Genomic DNA, 20,843 nt, shown 5'->3' on the forward strand with positions numbered 1-20,843 from the left:
GTAAAATCTAAGAGTTTTGAGTTACAGCATTAAAAGCCACACATGAATATGACTTCAAATGAAAGATTGATGGAAACTCCAACAAAATGCAGGAGCTTTCAATTTGCAATGAATTCTCCTAACACTTTTATTTCAAATTACAATATGCGATAGTGATCATTATATTTTCAATATTTTATTTAACGTGTTCACTAAAGACAAGAGAACGTGAAAAAACGTAGCAATATACGTACATAATAATATTTCTGCATACGGAACATTTTTAATGACCTACCTTTCGCAGATTGCTTGCTTTACGTTTACGTAATTGTAGGGGACTAGTTACTGCCAGGGGTACATTTTTTTATTCCTGTTTTTTTCTGCAGTAAGAAATAAGCAACAAATTACTAAGCATTTTTTTCTGGTTTTTATGCATCTAAATATATATTTACACTGGTCACTATTACGTACACGGTTACTATCAGGTACAATTTTTTTAATTCCTATTTTTTCTGTAGAAAAAAAAATGCAGCACGCTCGCTCGAATGCGCGTGAATGTTTTTATTTAATAAATAAAATGATTACAAATATATTTAATAACGAAAAAAACTTATATTGAAGTACTTTGGCGCATTTTTGTGTTTTCGGGCGCCATATTGAGTCGTTTGTTTTGAATTTTAAAAATCGGACCTGAGGAGTCTCTTCGAAATTTAGAGCTTTAATTAAAAAAAAATACATTAAAATCGGTTGAAAATTAAGACCTGTGGAACTTTTTGAACCAAAAAATCCGCTTTTGCCCCACTGTGCGTCGGTTTGAAGGTGGAACTGTCGCGAAAAATCCAGACACGCGAGAACGGGTGCGGTGGTCAGAACGGTTTTGAGGGCGGTGAATGCGTTTTGTTCGGCTTCCCCCCAATTCCACCGGGCGTGCTTCCGGGTTAAGGCGGTGAGCGGTGCGGCGAGAGTCGCGAAATCCTTAATGAAGCGGCGGTACCATGACGCGACCCCCAGGAACTGTCGAATTTGACGGATGTTTTGCGGCGCGGGCCAGTTTGCGACGGCGCTGACTTTGTCCGGGTCGGTTCGGATACCGTCACGGTCGACGATGTGGCCGAGGTATTTAATTTGATCGGCGCAAAATCGGCATTTCTCGAAGTTAATGCGGAGGTTGGCCTCCCGGAGCCGGCGGAAAACTTCGCGCATAATGCGGAGGTGTTCGTCGAATGTTTCGGTAATGATAACGATGTCGTCTAAGTAAACGACGGTTCTAGGTCCGGGCCCAAAATAGTATCGAGCAGACGTTGGAACGTGGCCGGTGCCGAATGCAGCCCGAACGGCATTACCTTAAACTGCATTAGCCCCTTGCCGGGGACGGTGAAGGCGGTCACGGGTCGACTTTCTGGCGCGAGTGACACTTGCCAATAGCTGTTCTTTAAATCAAGCGTGGACAGGTAGCGAGCCCCCCGCAATTTGTCCAGCGTCGCGGTGATGTGAGGCAGTGAATACGCGTCTTTTTCGGTGGCCTCGTTGACAAAGCGGAAGTCGATGCAGAAGCGGGGTTTGCCGTCCTTTTTCCGTACGATAACGACCGGCGAGCTCCACGCGCCATGTGACGGTTCAATAATGCCGTCGTGGAGCATCTTATTGACTTCCGCGTCGATGATCGCCTGCATGGCGGGGTTTCGTGGCCGGTAACGTTGCTTGATTGGTCGGTTGGTTTTGACGCGTTTCACGTGCTGCACGCGGTCGGTGGGCCCTGCACGGCCTCGAACTTCGCGAGTTCGACGGCCAGGAAGCGGCGGAGGCCTTCCTCCTCCGTTATCGCGTCCCTTTCGGGCGCGTGTTCGACGGCGGCGGTCCGCGTGTCGGCGGTGGGCGGGCCCGGCGGCGGTATGGCAAAGTCCATTTTTGCCCACAGATCCACGCCTATCAGAACGTCGCAATCCAACATCGGCATAATCTGAAACCGGTGCCAGAACATCCGCCCCTGCACGGTGATGGGAAAGGTGACTAGTATGGGCGTGCTCCCGGTATGGGCGTGCTCGACCCGTCGGCGAGATGCACCCGTCCGTTAACCGGCTGGATCGGGAAATCGTGGGTTAGTTTGTCGGCGGTTTGTGCGTTGATGAACGACGCCTCGGACCCGGTATCTAGGAGTGCCTCGAATGGCTGCTTTGCCGCTATCACGGTTAGGTGCGGACGGGGTGTGTACGCTATTCGGAGGACCGGGGGGCGGCCGTTTCGTCCCCGGCCAGGGCGGCATTTCCCGGCGGTGGGTGACAGTCTTTTGTGAAGACGCCATCCCTGCCGCATTGGGAGCAGAACCGGCGCGGTGGTCGTCGGCAGTCGAACCGGGTGTGCCCTCTCTGTTTGCACCGCCAGCACTCTTGGCGGTCGTATGCCGCGGTGGCGACCGCGGGTTTCGGAGCGGTGGTTTGACGGGCGCGCGTCTGCTCTTCAATGTGCTCGAATTCCTCCGCCAGGCGTAGGATGTCTCGCGTGCGCGTCACGGTGTCGCGGCGGATACACATCTGATAACGCGGATGCATATTATCACAGAGCGCGTCGACTTGCTCCTCCTCCGCGAATCCGGTGGCCTGTCGCATCATCGTCAGCATATCCGTTTCGAACTTTCGGTACGGTTCGTCCGGTTTTTGCAGGCGCGTTTGAATTTCGCTGACCAGCTTGGCGCGATACCGGCGTGGCAGGTAGTATTCGCGGAAGTCGGCGCAGAAGTTTTCCCACCCCCGCCAGTTGGTTCGGTTGTTCTGGCACCACAGAAGGGCGTCGCCCTTGAACATTTCCGGCAGCCCCTGTAATAGTTGCGCGCCGGAGTACTGATACGCGTCTTTGAGTTCTTCTAGCCGCTCGAGGAATGCTACGGGGTCTCTCCTGAAGTGGCACCCCCATTTCCGTATCTGGTCCATGACCTGGGCGGGGGTTTCGCTGGGGCTGTCACCCGCGACCGGGCGAAAGGGTGCAAATGACGTCGTCATTAGCGGCGGCGTATGAAACGGCAAATTCGGCGACGCGGGCGGCCGCGAGTCGCCCACCGGTATGAGGAGGTCTCCCGAGGGGTGCACGGTGATGGTGGGCGCAGCCGGCGTTTGGCTGTCCCCCGCGGCGGTGGACGGCCCCGTTTCCGGGTGCTCGATTACGTAGGCGCTTAAGCGTCGGCGTAGCTCGTCGATCGAGCCGTCGGGGTCTAGTTCGAGCTCTACGATGAGCTGGCTCTTTGATAGCGCGTATATCCACGCTTTCGGCATGATGTACTCTGATAACTGTCTCGGAACGGATCAAAACGGTCCCTGTTCGGGCGCCATGTAACGGCCTGACTTTAATATCGAACGCAGACTAGTTTACTGGATCGGGAGTTCGATGAAAGGCCCAGAGACAGTAGTCAGTTTGCGATACACACGTATTCCTTTATTTTATTCAACTCGAGATGCGGTATGACATACAAAGCCTAGTTCGTCGCGGTATATTACAACGATCGACAGCGCCGGTGCGCTGGGTGGTATATGCGGACTAATAACGGAACGCGGGTTTACAGAAAATAACGAAGCGCGGTATATTACATAAGAACAAAACGCGGGTACAGAGAACACCGCAGCGCGGTATATGACGACAGGCGGTAGTGTGTGCGAACTCGCGTAGTATGATGAACGCGGAGGTATAATACTCTACGGTCGCGGCGCGGCACCGTGGTGCGGGTGCACCGCGGTATATATGATATACGAACGAAACGCGGTTACAGATATCGAGAAGGCTGATAACGTGGGCGGGAGCGCGATATGTACAACGGAGGATTGCGGAATCCCGGGGTTACGGTCGCGAGAACCCTCGCTGCGAGGACGAGCACGCTCGACCGCGCGGTGCCGTGGCTGTCGGGGTAAGTGTGATGGAGCTCGGGGACACTCTGAGAACCCTCAGTAGAAGCTCATACTCTGGACCTCGTTTTTGCGTGTCGCCCTAGGATCTGGAAGGTAGGCTTTGTCAGGAGTAGCGGAGAGCCGTGGTAGAAACGAAGTGTCTTCTCGCCGAGCGCGCCGGCTTATATATCGTCCGGCGCGGCGAGGTCGGCAGGAGGGGGCCGATCGTCAGGCGAATCGCGCGGTGGTGGGAGCGGCGCGATCCCGCGCGCTCGTTTTCGGCGGGGATCGGCTCTCGTCGGCGTCGTGCGGGAAGGCACCGGTGCGGCGGGTTCCCCGCGCACACGGTGCGTTTCGAATGTTTAAAAAAGATGTGGGCGCACCGCGCCCTGTCCTCGCCCGACGGATGATCGGCCGGGCGGCATCCGGCGGGTGGTGGCCGGGGACGATGCTTTATCGTGAGGGGCGCATCATTACAAATTATTTTTAAAAATATTAATGTTGTCGAATAGGGGGAATTTTACTGTAAAACTTTTATAAGAAACATTTTTTGATATCTCAAATATTTTTCGAGATATATCGAGAAAAGCAAAAACCGCTCTACATATGAGCAGTGGTTTCACCCCTTAAAATCGTTTTTGGGCCGCTACAAAAAATATCTAAATTCATCTTTTTACTCCCCCTACATGTGTGAAAAGTTTCATTAAAATCAGAATTTTCCATTTCGCGAGGTTCCCTTGTAAGCTAAATTTACTCATTTCTTAACAGTGATAATTGAAAAAAAATGTAAAAATGCTGTCATCTCATAACCATATTTTCTATAACAGTTGTATAAGTTATATGTACGAAATAAAATGTTCCCACTCTTCAGAATACGTGCACAAACAATAACGTACCTTTGAAATTGAGATTGAAAGTCTAGAAAAAAATTAGAGCTTCAAAAAAATCGTGTATATTTTCCACAAAAATATACACGCAGGCTAGTAGCAGAGATGGCGCAGCAATCGAACAAAGACAGATGTTATTTCGTTAGACAAAGACAGATATAGGAAAAGCAAAATTAGAAATGTTGACATTATCGACATCGAGAAAGTTCAGCCGTCACTCCAGCATCCCGCAAGGGGAATGGGAAGGAAAAGAAAATTGGAATAGGGAAGAAGAATATTGGGAGACTTAATGTTAATGTTTTTTTTGTATTTTGTTTTTCATTTTTTTTTCATTTTGTTTTTTCTCAAGTATTTACATTATCGCATTCTTTGGTATTTTACCATGTCGTTAATTCATCCGCGTACTTTACTTCAAATTCTTCTTTATGAAGACCCGCGCTTAATTGCTTCATTCTGTATCGTAACTGCGACTTAGTAAACGTCTCAAATAAATCTGGTTATGCCTCCTTGAGACATTGCCACGTAGTTAAATTAGCGATGGCGCATGTTTGTAGCGCATATTTCATAATAAGGAGTTCCATTTTTTTCGGTAAAATGACTCACTTTTATCGACCTTCTTTCCCGCGGTTTATTTGTGGACGTACTGTCGTCCGTCGCGGCCTCGGACTCACGGGCGGATAGTCGTGCCGACCTCCTCAACGGCGCTGGCGGCGGCGGAGCACCCATTGCTGCTTGGGAAGGAGTTGGGTTAACCAAAGACATTCGCGCGAACTGTAACCTTGTTCTCCTGCTAGGCGTATCAATACTTATCGAAGTACCCACTCCTGACGTCTCAGGCAAAGGTGATTGCGGCGGTGGCGGCGGCACCTTAGCAGCGGCGTCTCCTTCCTCCTCTTCCTCGGAAGAGGTAATTATCGGACGGTTTGATCGGCGTCTCCTGACGCGCGACGTCGACACCGACCGTTCCTCCGTATCGTTCGAGATTACCGATGGTGGTTTCTCTTGAACGACCTCGAGGCGTTTTGGCGCCAACTTTGATCGCCTTTTTTTATTTCCTTTATTACCCTGACGAGCAGTATAAATCACCTCTTAATTTCTCATAGGATGGAGTCTTATCGTTCGAAGTCGCGATTCTACCCCAGGGGACCCCGCAGAAATCCTTATGGGAAATGGCTTTCGGTTAATTTTTTTTAAAATTTGATATGTGGTAGTTTTCAACGCGTAGAACAAAAGTGTCCATAGCCAAGGTCCGACCACGGGTAGTTTTCGAGATACAGCACCCCAAAGTTGGACTTTTCGTACCTTATTGCAGCGTAGTGCGGGTGCAGTCGATGTCGATGTACGATGATGCTTACGATTAAGGTGGGTGTACAGGTGCTTGTGTGTGCATGTGTGTGTGTGTGTGTGCGTGTGTGTGTGCGTGTGCGTGTGCGTGTGCGTGTGCGTGTGCGTGTGCGTGTGGTGTGCGTGTGCGTGTGCGTGTGCGTGTGCGTGTGTGTGTGTGTGTGTGTCAGCACAAATAAGGACCCTACGGTTCGTCACTCTCGCAGTATTTTATGACTCCAAACCCTCTCTACTGTGTGTGTGTGTGTGTGTGTGTGTGTGTGTGTGGTGTGTGTGTGTGTGTGTGTCAGCAGAGATAAGGACCCCACGGTTCGTCATACCCGCAATATTTTATGACTCCAAACCTTCTCTACTGTGTGTGTGTGTGTGTGTGTGTGTCAGCAGAGATAAGGACCCCACGGTTCGTCACTCCCGCAGTGTTTTATGACTCCAAACCCTTTCTACTGTGTGTGTGTGATGTGTGTGCGCGCGCGCGCACATTATTCATTAATAATCTTAATATTCCGAGGATTATCTGAAAGTTCTCGGTCTGCGGCATCCAATGTGGTATTGAGCAATGACATGTCAGGGTATTTGATAGTTCCCTGATGTCGTGCAAAACCTAAGTACCACAAGACGCTGGCAACGTGTGCACATGTACCTAGAGTACGAGCTCCAGACTGACACGTACAATAATATCCATTAATTGGCTTATTAGCATTGTCAGCAGCATTCTCATCATTCCTATTATCGATCTCATATGAAATGAAGATCTGATGTCTTGTTGCATTACGATATCTGGAATACAACCTAATTCTCAGAAAACCTGGCTCGTTGAAATGTTGATCAAGTTGAAATTCTTCATCATTATCCCTTAGTAGCTTATCTTGGATATATGAAGGTGCTAGATTTATTTGATAAATGCCCACAATCAAATCTTTCAAGTAATTCAAATCGAGTATAGGGAAATCTGCCACGTCACGATAATTGAGCCGTCTCCATTGGCCATTTCTTAGTCGCAAGTTATCTACCTCTACTCTCGCTTGTACGACATTAGGAGTTGTCTCGATCTCTGTAGCATTTCTCTAGCAAGCTGAGCACCTACACCTTGCATTTGGATAATAGGATGATACCTGTTTAGTATAGCTCCAGCTATGCGATAGAATCCATTAAGGTTTTTTGCGTGCTGCAGATTTATTGTTTGTGCTAAGAACTTGAAAACTGACCTCAAGTGGCCATTCCGTGCTTTGACTACCCAGCGATTTTTTGTGACGATACGTGAATCATTCGCATCTTGTGTTGAAATTTGCCTTTGTCCGTGTTCAAGCAGTGGAGGCATCTTGTGATCAATGCCTAAACGCTGGAGTAAGGGTATTGCATCACGATAACCTCTATCCACCAAAACGATGTCACCATTTTGAAACCAGCCTTGTAATGTTTTTGCATCTCTCTCGAACTCTTGACGAAGGATTTCGGCATCATTATTCCGAGCATAAGAGAAATAGGGACCAAAAATCGTTAAAATGTAACCATCGGGAGCTACAACTAAAGTTGGTTTAAGGAGATGTCGATTTTTGTGAACGGAATAGGATTGGCGCAATACCCGAAAATTGTTACTTTTATGTATATACGCGTAGGTACTGTCAATCACAACGATAGCTCTTGGTTCTTCGGGTTGAGGATTATACAGCTCATTTGCAAACTCCGTCACATAATAAACTCTTGCCTTGTTATTGATTCGGGTCCAATGTTAGTCGGGACGAATCTCTGTAATAAAGATGTTCTAACATAAGCCACAACAGAACTGACAGTTTGTCTACTAGGATAATCAAAAATAATTTTGAGAAAATCGTCACTCAATCCCTGTCTTATCTTGCACAAGAAGATCAACAAATCCTTTCTACTTACGTATCTTAGTTTTCCATTTTGAAGTACAGGATCACAATAAGTAAAAAGTTCTTCAAACTGCTGTTTATTGATTGGTGCTATATACTAAAATTCCTCATCAATTAAGTGATTTTCATCTATACCTCTTGTTCTATTTGCACCCACGTTTCTCAGTTGCTGTAAAAAAACTTGCAACTGTGAACCCTTGATAACATAAAGTCTGTTGATGAAACGTAGTGCAGATAATAATATTTTCGAAAAAAAGCCATTTTCATCCAAATGATGTTTACAACTCCTCACATTATCCGGTATATAGATATTTGTTTCTATGAAGACCTGAACTCGGCATTGTATTGATAATCGTGTATTGAGATGCGAATGATTCACGTATCGTCACAAAAAATCGCTGGGTAGTCGAAGCACGGAATGGCCACTTGAGGTCAGTTTTCAAGTTCTTAGCACAAACAATAAATCTGCAGCACGCAAAAAACCTTAATGGATTCTATCGCATAGCTGGAGCTATACTAAACAGGTATCATCCTATTATCCAAATGCAAGGTGTAGGTGCTCAGCTTGCTAGAGAAATGCTACAGAGATCGAGACAACTCCTAATGTCGTACAAGCGAGAGTAGAGGTAGATAACTTGCGACTAAGAAATGGCCAATGGAGACGGCTCAATTATCGTGACGTGGCAGATTTCCCTATACTTGATTTGAATTACTTGAAAGATTTGACTGTGGGCATTTATCAAATAAATCTAGCACCTTCATATATCCAAGATAAGCTACTAAGGGATACTGATGAAGAATTTCAACTTGATCAACATTTCAACGAGCCAGGTTTTCTGAGAATTAGGTTGTATTCCAGATATCGTAATGCAACAAGACATCAGATCTTCATTTCATATGAGATCGATAATAGGAATGATGAGAATGCTGCTGACAATGCTAATAAGCCAATTAATGAATATTATTGTACGTGTCAGTCTGGAGCTCGTACTCTAGGTACATGTGCACACGTTGCCAGCGTCTTGTGGTACTTAGGTTTTGCACGACATCAGGGAACTATCAAATACCCTGACATGTCATTGCTCAATACCACATTGGATGCCGCAGACCGAGAACTTTCAGATAATCCTTGGAATATTAAGATTATTAATGAATAATGTGCGCGCGCGCGCACACACATCACACACACACAGTAGAAAGAGTTTGGAGTCATAAAACACTGCGGGAGTGACGAACCGTGGGGTCCTTATCTCTGCTGACACACACACACACACACACACACACACACACACACACACACACACACACACAGTAGAGAAGGTTTGGAGTCATAAAATATTGCGGGTATGACGAACCGTGGGGTCCTTATCTCTGCTGACACACACACACACACACACACACACACACACACACACACACACAGTAGAGAGGGTTTGGAGTCATAAAATACTGCGAGAGTGACGAACCGTAGGGTCCTTATCTGTGCTGACACACACACACACACACACACACACACACACACACACACACACACACACACACACACGCACGCGCACGCGCACGCACACGCACACGCACACGCACACACACACACACACACAAGCACCTGTACACCCACCTTAATCGTAAGCATCATCGTACATCGACATCGACTGCACCCGCACTACGCTGCAATAAGGTACGAAAAGTCCAACTTTGGGGTGCTGTATCTCGAAAACTACCCGTGGTCGGACCTTGGCTATGGACACTTTTGTTCTACGTGTTGAGAACTACCACACATCAAATTAAAAAAAAAAATTAGCCGAAAGCTATTTCCCATAAGGATTTCTGCGGGGTCCTTTGACTCTCCATGTAATCACTAATCGCATCAATTAGCAATGCCCCGTTCTCCACGTTAATGTCATCCTCACAATTTTTCCGAAAGCTGATTGCGTCGGCCGAATCATTTGTACAGCTATCTTCCTCAGTTTTAAGATGTTGTACGACGCTTGCACGGATCGTCGGTTATCTCGTGGACGACATAATATTTCTTTTTGTAGTGTCTCAAATGTATTCTTCAGGGTCGGGGCTGACTCCGGGGGCCCACTTAAGGGCTTTCCGGGCTGCCCCGATACGGGTTTTGCGAACCCGGGATACCCGAGCACACCAGTACCGTAATCTTCGTCAGTCTTCGGGCTGGCGAAGACCGGGGAGTCCTTCCGGGGACTTGCGAGGTAGGCGGCCTCTATAAAAAGTCCGCCCGGTCAAACGGGACCGTGAGGGACGAGCTAGCTTAGGCTAGCTCCGTTGCCCGGCCGTCCTATGAAAAGGAAAACCAAGAGAAAAAACCGGGGGTCCGGCTGCCCTGCTTAGGAGACTGGCTAGCTTCGGCGAACCAGTCTCCAACAGCCGGTAGGGAAAGGCGACCCTGACTACAAACGCCCGGTCGGCCGGGACCGTTAGGAAGATTGTGATTCTCCCACCGACCAACGAGATTGGGTGGGCCTTTCCTCCATCCATTGCACGCCCGTGCTCTGGCAGGATGGGGGAACAGTTCCAGGACCATTGCACGCCTGCTCCGGCAGGTCCTGGGATTGCGGGCCCACCGGGGGTTGTCTGGGCCGCTCGGAAATAATCCGAGGTCGGAGCCGGGCAGCCCCAAAAAAAGGACCCATCGGGCCGCCCGGGACGTTTCCGGGTTAGGGTGTAACCGGACGATACATAATCGGGCTACGAGACACGCTATTTTGTCCTATAAGTCATCGGTCGCCACTCGGTTTGTCCTATATCTACCGAGAAGGTAAGTATTAAGTATATGTGACGTTAACGACGATATGGTTAACCAATTTGTTTAAATAATTCTATTTGCAGAATCTCGCCACGGGGTCCTCTTCACCATCGCCTGTCCTCGGGGCCCCGCTACCTATCGCCCTCCAAGGTTAACCAGGGACAATGGTAGATTACCACCGTTTGATCAGGTAAGTACGTGTCAACTAATTCCCTAATCCTTCCCTTTTATATTCCCGCCACGGGGCTTTCATCTGCGTCGCCTCCCCTCGGATCCCCGATATCAATCATCGGCCTGGCTCAACGTGCAACCAAGATGGCTGACCACCGCTTGATCGGGCAAATCACAGTACCGTCGTAAGTTAACTTAATTAATTTTCCTTATTTTCAGGTTTTCACTACGTGGCCCTCATCTCCGTCGCCGACCCATGGATCCCCGCTGCTAACCGCTGACCAGGATCACCGCGTTCTCAAAATGGCTGACTACCGTTCTCACGGGTAAGTATAAGGAATGTGGTAAATTAACTTAATTAATACTGCTTCTTTTCAGGTTTCCGCCACGAAGCCCTCATCTATGGCCTCCTCCGTTGCAGCCTCAATGATAATCTCCGACCCGGATGGACTCCTCCGCAAGATGGCTGACCACTCCGCTTGATCAGGTAAGTAGAAGGTAAGAAATCGATAACTTCGTATATATTTTCACAAATGATTCTTCCATTTATTCAATATTGTCGTTTCACATAGATGGTTGTTTACAATTGTTGTTTTCGCACGAGATGGCGGTCGCACGTCTCGCAAAGTGCGAAGTTTCCGTTTTCGGTACGTTAAAACCGTTCGCCTTTCGTATCGACGACAAGAAACGCGTTTCGCGGGCGTTCCCGTTTGTTCCGGACGCTGTGGTACTCGAAATTCGTTATTTGGTATGTGATCGCGATAATTACTGCGACACGCCGAGATATACGCGCGAGACGGGTGTTATACCTACGAGCGCCCACGAGAGACTGCTTCGAGGAATATTCCTCTCTCGGGCTCCCTACCTTTGATAGTTTGCCCCCACCATGGAGTTTCGGCCGCTTTCTCTTCGCAGTACTTTTCCATTCTCCGCGTTAACAATGGGTGTTTACGACTTCTGGCCGCGCCAGATGTTCGCCGCTGCGCAGTTACAATAGGTGTTGACCACTCCTGGCCGTACCAGATGTTCGCGGTGGAAATTTCCACTTGTACATTATTCGCGACGCGCTGAAACGGCCCCCGGATAGTGGTTTTCCACCACTCTCCATTTTCGACTTTCGACGGCGCCGACCCGTGCGCACGTCCTCTCTTACGTCCCTATAGAGGGCTCCGGGTCGACTTCTCAAAGAAGACGTCCGGGTCGTGACCTTCTTTTCCCAGTTCTTGTGCATTTATATCGTAATTAGCTGCTTCATGATTAACATTGTCAGCATGATCCACCACTGCTTGAAGCCCTTCATCTATAAACAATAAACATGTCTCGTATTTCTTGATTTTCTTCGTTATTTAAACATACGTTGTGTAAAACGCATGCAGCAATTATTGTTGGTGCTATGTAGTCTGACGATTCATGTCTAAATATTTCAGTCGCCTAAATCTTCCAAATAAAAGGGCAAAACAACGTTCAACTACTTGGCGAGACTTGGCATGGCGAGTATTGAAATGTTTTTGCCTTTCGGTAACATTTCTTCTCTCGATGTAGGGAGGTATACACTATTTGAAAACGGGATATGCTTTATCTTCGATAATAAATTGCCTTTTATCAAAATAATTATTCGAATGATTCATGAATTTTTCATATATTGGCAAATTTCGAAAAATCCTTATATCTGATACTCTGCTAGGATAACCCGCAAAGCAATCAAGAATTGACATTTTATTTTCGCATATTACTTGCAGAGTTATGGCATGAAAACATTTTCTGTTAATGTAAACATCCGGATTTACACTTGGAGCCTTGACAGCAATATACGTTCCATCGATAGCACCGATTATGCCTTCTATTCCAGCAAAAGCTTGAAAAGATAGTGCTATGCGTTGGCGTTGTTCAACATTTGGCCAAAATATAATTTCTGGAAAAATTTCATTTAAAGCAGTCACAACCCGCATAAAAATAGCAGATAGTGTAGACTTTCCTAGGTCAAAACGACTATCGACTGATCTGCAGAATAACAAAAATGTTAAACTACAAAATGAATATTTTGCATTTTTTATAACTTGTTTACTTACCGAAAACTGTCTGGTATTGCTAATAGCCACAAAAAGGCGAGAAATTGTATTTTCGGATCTGTAGTTTGGTGTCCAGCTGCTCGAGCACTTTCTAATAAAGGAGCTATTCTATTTAGGAGCCATTGAAAGCTTGTCACGGTTATTCTGAAGTGGCTTTGAAATTCGGAAGCAGTAGACATAACTCTTTCGATAAAACCTTCAATGCGATAAGGCCTGGTTGCTGGATTATTAATGCGGACTTTCAATCTGTCCAAATACAATATCATTTCTTCGTCGCTATCTTCATCATCATTGTTGTCACTTAGATCAAAGAATAATAATTTGCTTAAATAACTGATCACAATTAAACCAGCTGCCTTTAAATTATCCATTAACAGGTTCTACCTGAAATAAATAACATTAAACTTATAAAGGAACATTCCCAACTCGGAAATTCAAAAAATTATGAAACTGGCAATACATAAAGAACATCCTAACGTGTAATAAGCTATTTTAGACAGTACAAAAAATAGCTTATTACATGTCAACATGTCCTCTACTATGTATAGCCAGTTTCATAATTTTTTGAATTTTCGAATTGGAAATGTCTTGTTAGATATAAAACTTCAAACACAACAAGAGAACTTGAGTCGCCAGTGAATAATTAAAAATTAATAGAGGTATAATGTTTGACCCAACTGGCCAGGTTTTATTACGTTTTACGTATTTTTTTAAGCATAAAATTATTTAAATATTTAATTGTTATTTCTCTTGAAAAATTTATTACTTCTGAGTAACTAAGTGAATCTCGTAGAAAGATTGAATAAGTGCTATGTTTCAAAATTTAATTATAATTAACGCAGAGATATCTAATGAAACGGATTGTATAGAAAATAATTTTTGTAAAATACACAGTTTATTTTTTTGTATTTGTTTAAATCTTCATGTGTTGAAAATGGTTTATGTCTTGGCGAGAGTTCACCGAAATTTTCTGTAAAAAGGTACTTCTGACAAAAGTAACATGTAATTCTTAGTGCAAGAAAAAATTATTTCTGTTATTACGATGCGTAAAAATATTCCACGCGACGCGCGCGCGAAGACGCAGCACCGCCGCGGCCGGGCCGCGCGCCGCCGCTGCGTAGCGTTGAACGTAGCGGCGGAGCGCTCACGCACACTTTTTTTTACGTAAGGAAAACTCATCATGAGTACCGCCGCTCCCGGGGAGGAGCGGACGGTTATGTCGGACTCCTACCGACTAAAAACCTTACGCGTGGCCTACTCTGGTGTTCTCGCAGGGCCCCCCCGGGAACTTGTTATAATTGCATCCGCGAGGGGCCCTCACCGACCCCAACTAGGGGTCTCTACTCCCCGGAGGACCGCGAGAGAAGGCAAATACCCCTGCCTCCCGCATATCCCCCGGGCCCCCGCCGCGCGCGTCAATGATGGCGCGCGGGGCCGGGGTTCTCTTTGTTCCCTAATCTAAGCGGCGACAGGTACCACGATCACAGGTCCCCGCTTGAGCTCCGGTCCCCACACGACCCCGAGGGGAGGAAATACGGGCTGGGACTTTCGTGGGGAAGACCCAGTCCACCCCCCCCCCGAGGCCGCGGCTCAAGGGGCCCATATCCGGGACTAAACCCCGGGGCCGGGCCCCCCGGCGGAGCGGAGGGAGCGCTCGTGGCAGGGACCCCAAAGGGGACCCCGCCCAAGCCCTCCCCCCGCCTCGCTACGCTCTACTTATGTCAGCTTGGAGAACGGGGCGGCCGAGGGCCCAAGGGCTCCCAGGCCATCCCCCCTCTATCCCGTCCTGTAGAAAGGGTCGCCGCCCCTTCCAGAGAGGCAGGCTCCTCCCATCCTCGGAGCCTGTCTCTCTACCCTCCTGTTAATCTTTGGGCGGGAACACCCAGTCCCCCCCCCCCCAGCCGATGCTCAGCCGGCAACTCCGAATCCGCACGTAGCGGACAGTTCGGGACCGCCGCAGAGCAACGGCTAGCCCGGTGGCCGCCACCCCGCAGCGGTAACAAAGCCCGCTGCGATCCACCGGGGAGGTGCACAGGGCCCAGACGTGTCCCACGTCCAGGCACCTGAAACACCTCAGAGGCCGGGTCTGGAGCAGCTCTACCTTCGGTTGTAACCGAACGGTACTACGGGGGACACGAATCAACGCTGTGTGTCCTTGGAATCAACGGTCGCCACTCGGTTTGACCTTGAACCACCGAGAAGGTAAGTATCATCGATATCTCGAATTATTAATTAGACTAATTAATCTTCTTTTCAAGTTCCTGCCACTGCTGGATCATCGCCGTCGCCGACCAGGATCGCCGCTGCCACCGTCTTCCAGGATCAACGAGGGACTTTGAGTGATCGACGCCAATGGATCAGATAAGTAGAAGATAAGTCCAATTGAATAATTTTTGAAATCTTTTACGAAAAGGATGTTTAACTTATTCAATATTATTGATTTCCAGTGATAGTTGTTCACAAAAGTTCAAGTCACACAAGATGTCGGACGCTCGTATACGTGGGCACACACGCCCCGTTTCGCTACGACGCACGAAGTTATTTCGGCACGAATTAGCCGTTCGCCAATGTAAAAGCGATATAATTAACGCGTTCCGCGGGCGTTCCCGGTTGTTATGGATGTTGCCGATAAATTATTTGCGCACTCGGATAACGTTCGCGGGACTTAGCGCGACAACGAAAGAGCGAGGCTTATTACGTGTTATCGTTTCAACGATCCCCGAGAGACTGCCTCGAGTTGTTTGTCTCGCTTGGGCTCCCCACCATCGATATCGGCCCCCACTCCGACGTCTATCCAACTTTCTCTATTTGAGAAGCTTCCTAACTGCGCATATTATCGAGGTGGTTTTCCATTCAGGTGTTTACGACGTTTCCCCTAGAAATTTCCATGAGCGTTGCGCTCGCGCGGTCGCTCTGTCCCGATGCCGAGGTAGTGGTTTTCCACCGCTGCTAGAATTGCCGGGCCGTTGACGCCGACCTGTGCGCCTATGCTATTTTCGCGCGTACAATATGATTCCGGGCGACTTCCTCGAGTAAGCCGTCAGGGTGCAGAGCACCGGGCTCGCCGACGACGTCGACCCCTCCTGACTATTACTTAGGACCTGGTATCGGGGTTTCCGCGGTCCTTCCCCGTGGAAGAGGTCTATGTCGCGAGATATCGGACGGTTCCGTAACTTGTCTCCCGGTCGTCGGATTTCGACGGCGACCGGGTACGGACCTATTTCGGGAGGTCCCCGTTCGTCAGGGGTATCTTATCCCTGAGGATGACGCACCTGGTGCGAGATCGCGGACGGTTCGCTGTTTTGTTTCCCGGTCGACGGATTTCGATGGGACGCGACTGTGGACACTCTTCGGAGTGCCCCTCGGTGTCAGGGGTACTTTATCCCCGTGGACGACGCACCTGGTGCGAAGTCGCGGACGGTTCGTCATTTTCTACCCGCGTCGCCGGGTTCGGGTTTTTTCCGGCGAGGTACGTTTCCCGGGTCTCCCCCTTTGGTCAGGGGTCGATCATTCCCGCGTATATCGCGCCGTTCCGGAGATCGCGGACGGTTCGCCATTTTCCTGCTACGCGACATTATCGCGACGCTGCTATGCGTCGCCTACCTTTTGGGGCCCGGCGGGTCGTCAGGGTTGGTTGTTACCCTCCTCGCACGCATGGTCCGCTACTTTACGAACCGTTTGTTGGCCCGTCCTCCAGACTGCCGTGGCTCGTCCGCTCTATTGTGTAGAGGTCCCCTAGTCGTGGGGCTGATGCGCGAATCGCTAAATTTAATTGTGATGATTGCATCGGATGGGTCGCTCGGGGACATTAGTGGGTGCGTGGACTTTGAATCCACGTTATTTAAACCATAACCTCAATAGCGCCCGGACCGTGAACCCGGTCCGTTCCCCATCCTCGAAACGCTGTGTCGCTTTCTTACAACTAATCATTCGGGTACCGTTCGCCTTTGTTGCTCTCGGTCCCCTGGTCATCTCCGGTGATGCGCGCGGCTGCACGGTCTGCTCCAGCCCATTCTGAGTCCCTCCTTTAAAACTTCGGACGCGACGCCCGCGGAACACCGCACCCAAACTATTCCCATCTCCTTGGGGGGACGGAGGATCTCCCCGACCCTGACGTCCCCCACGTTGCAACCGCCAAATGCGGCGATGGCGGCCGCGATTTCCTCCCGGGTAATCGAGTCATCCAGTCCCCGCAAGCGCAGGTCCACGCTTTTGCAAGGTCTGGCGACCCGCACACCTGACCCCTCTAGTACCGCACTTATGTGCAGCGCCAGGGCGTCCGTCTTTTTTTTAGAGCCCTCACCGGGGACCTCCAACACGAGGCCCCCAGTGACCGCCCTACGACAATGAATGTCTTCAATCCCCAGTGTAGTGAGGGAGACTCCCTCCCTCGCCGTCCTCAAGACTTCGGCATACGAAGCCGTCCCGCTCCGGTGAACGGTTAAAGTAACCGCCGCCGTGCTGGGCGGGGACGGCCCCGTAGCCTTAACCCTTCTCTTCCTTCCCCCGGCGGGACGGACTCGCCCCGCCCTCCCGCCCCCCTCCCGACCAGGCTCTCGTCTGGTGGTCACGGGCGCAGGGGTCGCGGCACCCCCCCCGCCTACTCTCCCATCTGTACCCAGCCCCCCCCGGCCCACCAGCCGAAGGGGAAGGCACCGCACCGGGGGCTTCCCTTCCTTTGCGAGCGCCCCCATCACCGGCATCGCAAGCCGGAGGAGCGTCTCTCAATTGACCTGCAAGAGAACGTATCTCCCCCGCTATCACCTCCATCTTGCGATCAAGTGCGTCAACACGGGAGCCTAGTCCCGTATCGACCCCCAGACCGCTGCTTACTCCGCATTCCAGAGCATTGCACCCTCTACGTTTAACTCTAGGCGCAGCCTGAGTGGCCACGTCTCGGGTTTTCACAGGTTAACTTTTCCTTCCACCTTCATAGGCGTACATTCCCCCATGTTTGCCTCGAGAATTTTGCCCCTCAGCCGGGAATGTACCCGGATTTAAGTTGCGGCCTCCCGAGTCTCCACCTTGTGTGATAAAGATCGTAGGAAAAGCGGGCTAATTAAGAGCCGTTTGCTTTTGACAATGCGAAAGTTTTGTTAAAAATATTATTAAAAATATTGTTCTCCTCGAGGGGGGAAGGGAGGGAAGGGAGGGAAGGACGAGGAAATAAAAACAGCGGAGATAAGAACTTTTCGTCAGTTTTTCTCGATCAGTAGTCGATTAAAGACTTTTTGATTTTGAAAGTTTTGCTTTATACAATTCACTTTGCGTCCTTTTCAGGATATAGTGAAAAATATATAGAATATATAAAATATATAGAAGATTATACTTTAACACGCTCGTAAAATGGAAAATTTCCGAATAAATCGTCAATTTTTTAATTGTATACGTGCAAATAATCTGGATTTATCAAATTATCAGGCTTTAATAAACCACATAACATTATGTATTAATACGAATTACCCAAAGTCGCGTTGAAAGCATTGAAAAGAAAAATCATGATTTTCACGAAAAATTTGAAGTAAAAATGAGTAGCTAGCTCGTACAGTTACAACACATTTGTTCTTTTCTATTATAAAACTCACAAAAATTAAACATCCTGAGGTTTAAGACTATCATTGAAAATCAAATTAACTTTATTTTTTAACCGACTTCAAAAATGGAGGTTCTATATTCGGCGTGTATGTATGTATGTATGTCTACGATTTTCTTTAAAACTACTGAACGGATTTAAATGCGGTTTTCACTGTCCTATAGAGCAATTCTCCAGGAAGGTTTTAGTACATAAAATATCGCGCTAGAACATCAGAGTACGGAGCAGTAAGGAAATATGCGATAATAATTATTCATATTAATTTAATGAAAAACTAAAAAAGTATAAAATAAAAAAATTTTTTTTAAATAAAACCGATTTTTCAAAAAAAACTAAAAAATATTTAAAAAATTAAAAAATCATCTATGCGCTTTATAAAAAATTGTTAATTAAATAATTTTGATTTTATACGCTAAATGTATAATAATCGTACATTTATGTCAAGTTTTAAGTCATTTCATTGAAAAATGTAGAAGTTATAAGCAAATGACCGAAAAATGAAGCGTTCGCCCCACTGTGCGGCGTGCAATGGATAGAGGAAGGCCCACCTCCTCCCTTTGGCCGGCGGGAGAATCGCAATCTCCCTATCGGTCCGGCCGACCGGACGTTTGGAATCAGGGTCGCCTTCTCCTACCGGCTGTTGGAGTTTGAGTCGCCGAAGCTAGTCAGATTCCTAAGCAGGGCAGCCGAGCTCCCGGTTTTTATTCAGAGTTTTCCTTCCCATAGGACGGCCGGGCAACGGAGCTAGCCGAAGCTAGCTCGTCCCTCACGGTCCCGTCCGACCGGGCGGGACTTTTTATAGAGGCCTCTTATCTCGCGAGTCCTTAAAAGGACTCCCCGGTCCACGACAGACCCGTAGTGCTGCCGTAGATTACGGTACTGGTGTGCTCGGGTACTCCGGGTGCGCAAAACCCGTAGTGGAGGGCTCCCCCGGGCCTCTAGAGGCTTCGGAAGGGTGCCCCCCCACCCCCTGAAGGGGCGCTCACGCACACTACCAGGCGTGTGGATCACTGACGTGCGCCCGACTAAAGGTCGGCGCTGATTGGATTGACTTTACTCAATAATTACAGCTTGGTAACGCATTACAGAAGAAAATGGTTCGGGACTTTTTGACTCAATTTTTGATCAGGAATAACGCTATGTAGTTAGTGCGCGGTCTTTAAGGAACACCCTGTATATCAGGTGATATATATGGGGCATTCTTCGTGAAATAAGACACCTCCCCCTGTCCAAAATTAGGGTCACCTAAAAAATTCTTTCGGGGCTCATTTTATAGCTACACATATGTAGTTTTAGTTGAGCTGTGGCCTTTTGAAAAATCAACATGGCGGACCCCAATATGGTGGCCGAAGTGCGGGTAACGAGGTACGACAGATGAAATGGTTACTTGGAAGTTATAGACTGTCATAGAAAAATGTGTTTATTTAGTAGTTAGCATTGAATCCATGAAAAAAATAAATTTTTAGTTTGTTCAGAACCAATATGGCGGCTAAATTATCCGTGAAATGCTAAAAAATAACTATTTCGTTCTTTAAAACGTACAAACTGCGTTCAATTTTTATGAAAATTTATATCATAATACATTTTAAGATGTTGATCATAAATTAACAATTGGGACGTCGTATTTTAATATAACGAAACCCAATATGGCGGCTGTATATTCGAAAAATGCTAAAAAATAATGACGTCGATATTCAAATTATACAGACTCGTTCTAATTATTATTAATTTGAGTGTTATGGTATTTTTAATTGCTTTTTTTTAATTTACTTTTTCAAATTTTTATGAATTTTTATTATTTTTTTATTTTTGACTATGATTTCGTTATTGCGATGACAAAATTTGAACGTGGTTGATCAAATATGATTTTTCCAGTAAATACAGAATAATTTTGAATAAGTAAGTGAAGGCAAGACAGGTAGTTTTTCGAGCCAGTGAAGGCAAGAGAGACAGATTGTCCGGCCAGTGAAGGCAAGAAAGACAGACTGTCCAGCCAGTGAAAGCAGGAGAGACAGACTGTCTGGCCAGTGAAGGCAGGAGAGAGACTGTCCAGCTAGTGAAGGCAAGAGAGACAGACTGTCCGGCCAGTGAAGGCAAGAGACAGACTGTCCAGCCAGTGAAGGCAAGAGAGACAGACTGTCCAACCAGCAAAGAAAAAAAGTTATTCTGCCTTCACTGGCCGGACAATCTGTCTCTCTTGCCTTCACTGGCCGGACAGTTTGTCTCTCTTGCCTTCACTGGCTGGACAGTCTGTCTCTCCTGCCTTCATTGGCCGGACAATCTGTCT

General features: G+C 47.7%; 1 pseudogene; it reads right to left on the reverse strand.

Moving 5' to 3' along the window:
* Positions 1–12,051: 12,051 nt before the first annotated feature.
* Positions 12,052–13,142, reverse strand: LOC139823774 (putative nuclease HARBI1; annotated as a pseudogene).
* Positions 13,143–20,843: the final 7,701 nt, after the last annotated feature.

Source organism: Temnothorax longispinosus, unplaced genomic scaffold (genome assembly GCF_030848805.1).
Source record: "Temnothorax longispinosus isolate EJ_2023e unplaced genomic scaffold, Tlon_JGU_v1 HiC_scaffold_18, whole genome shotgun sequence".
Classification (NCBI taxonomy): Eukaryota; Metazoa; Arthropoda; class Insecta; order Hymenoptera; family Formicidae; genus Temnothorax; species Temnothorax longispinosus.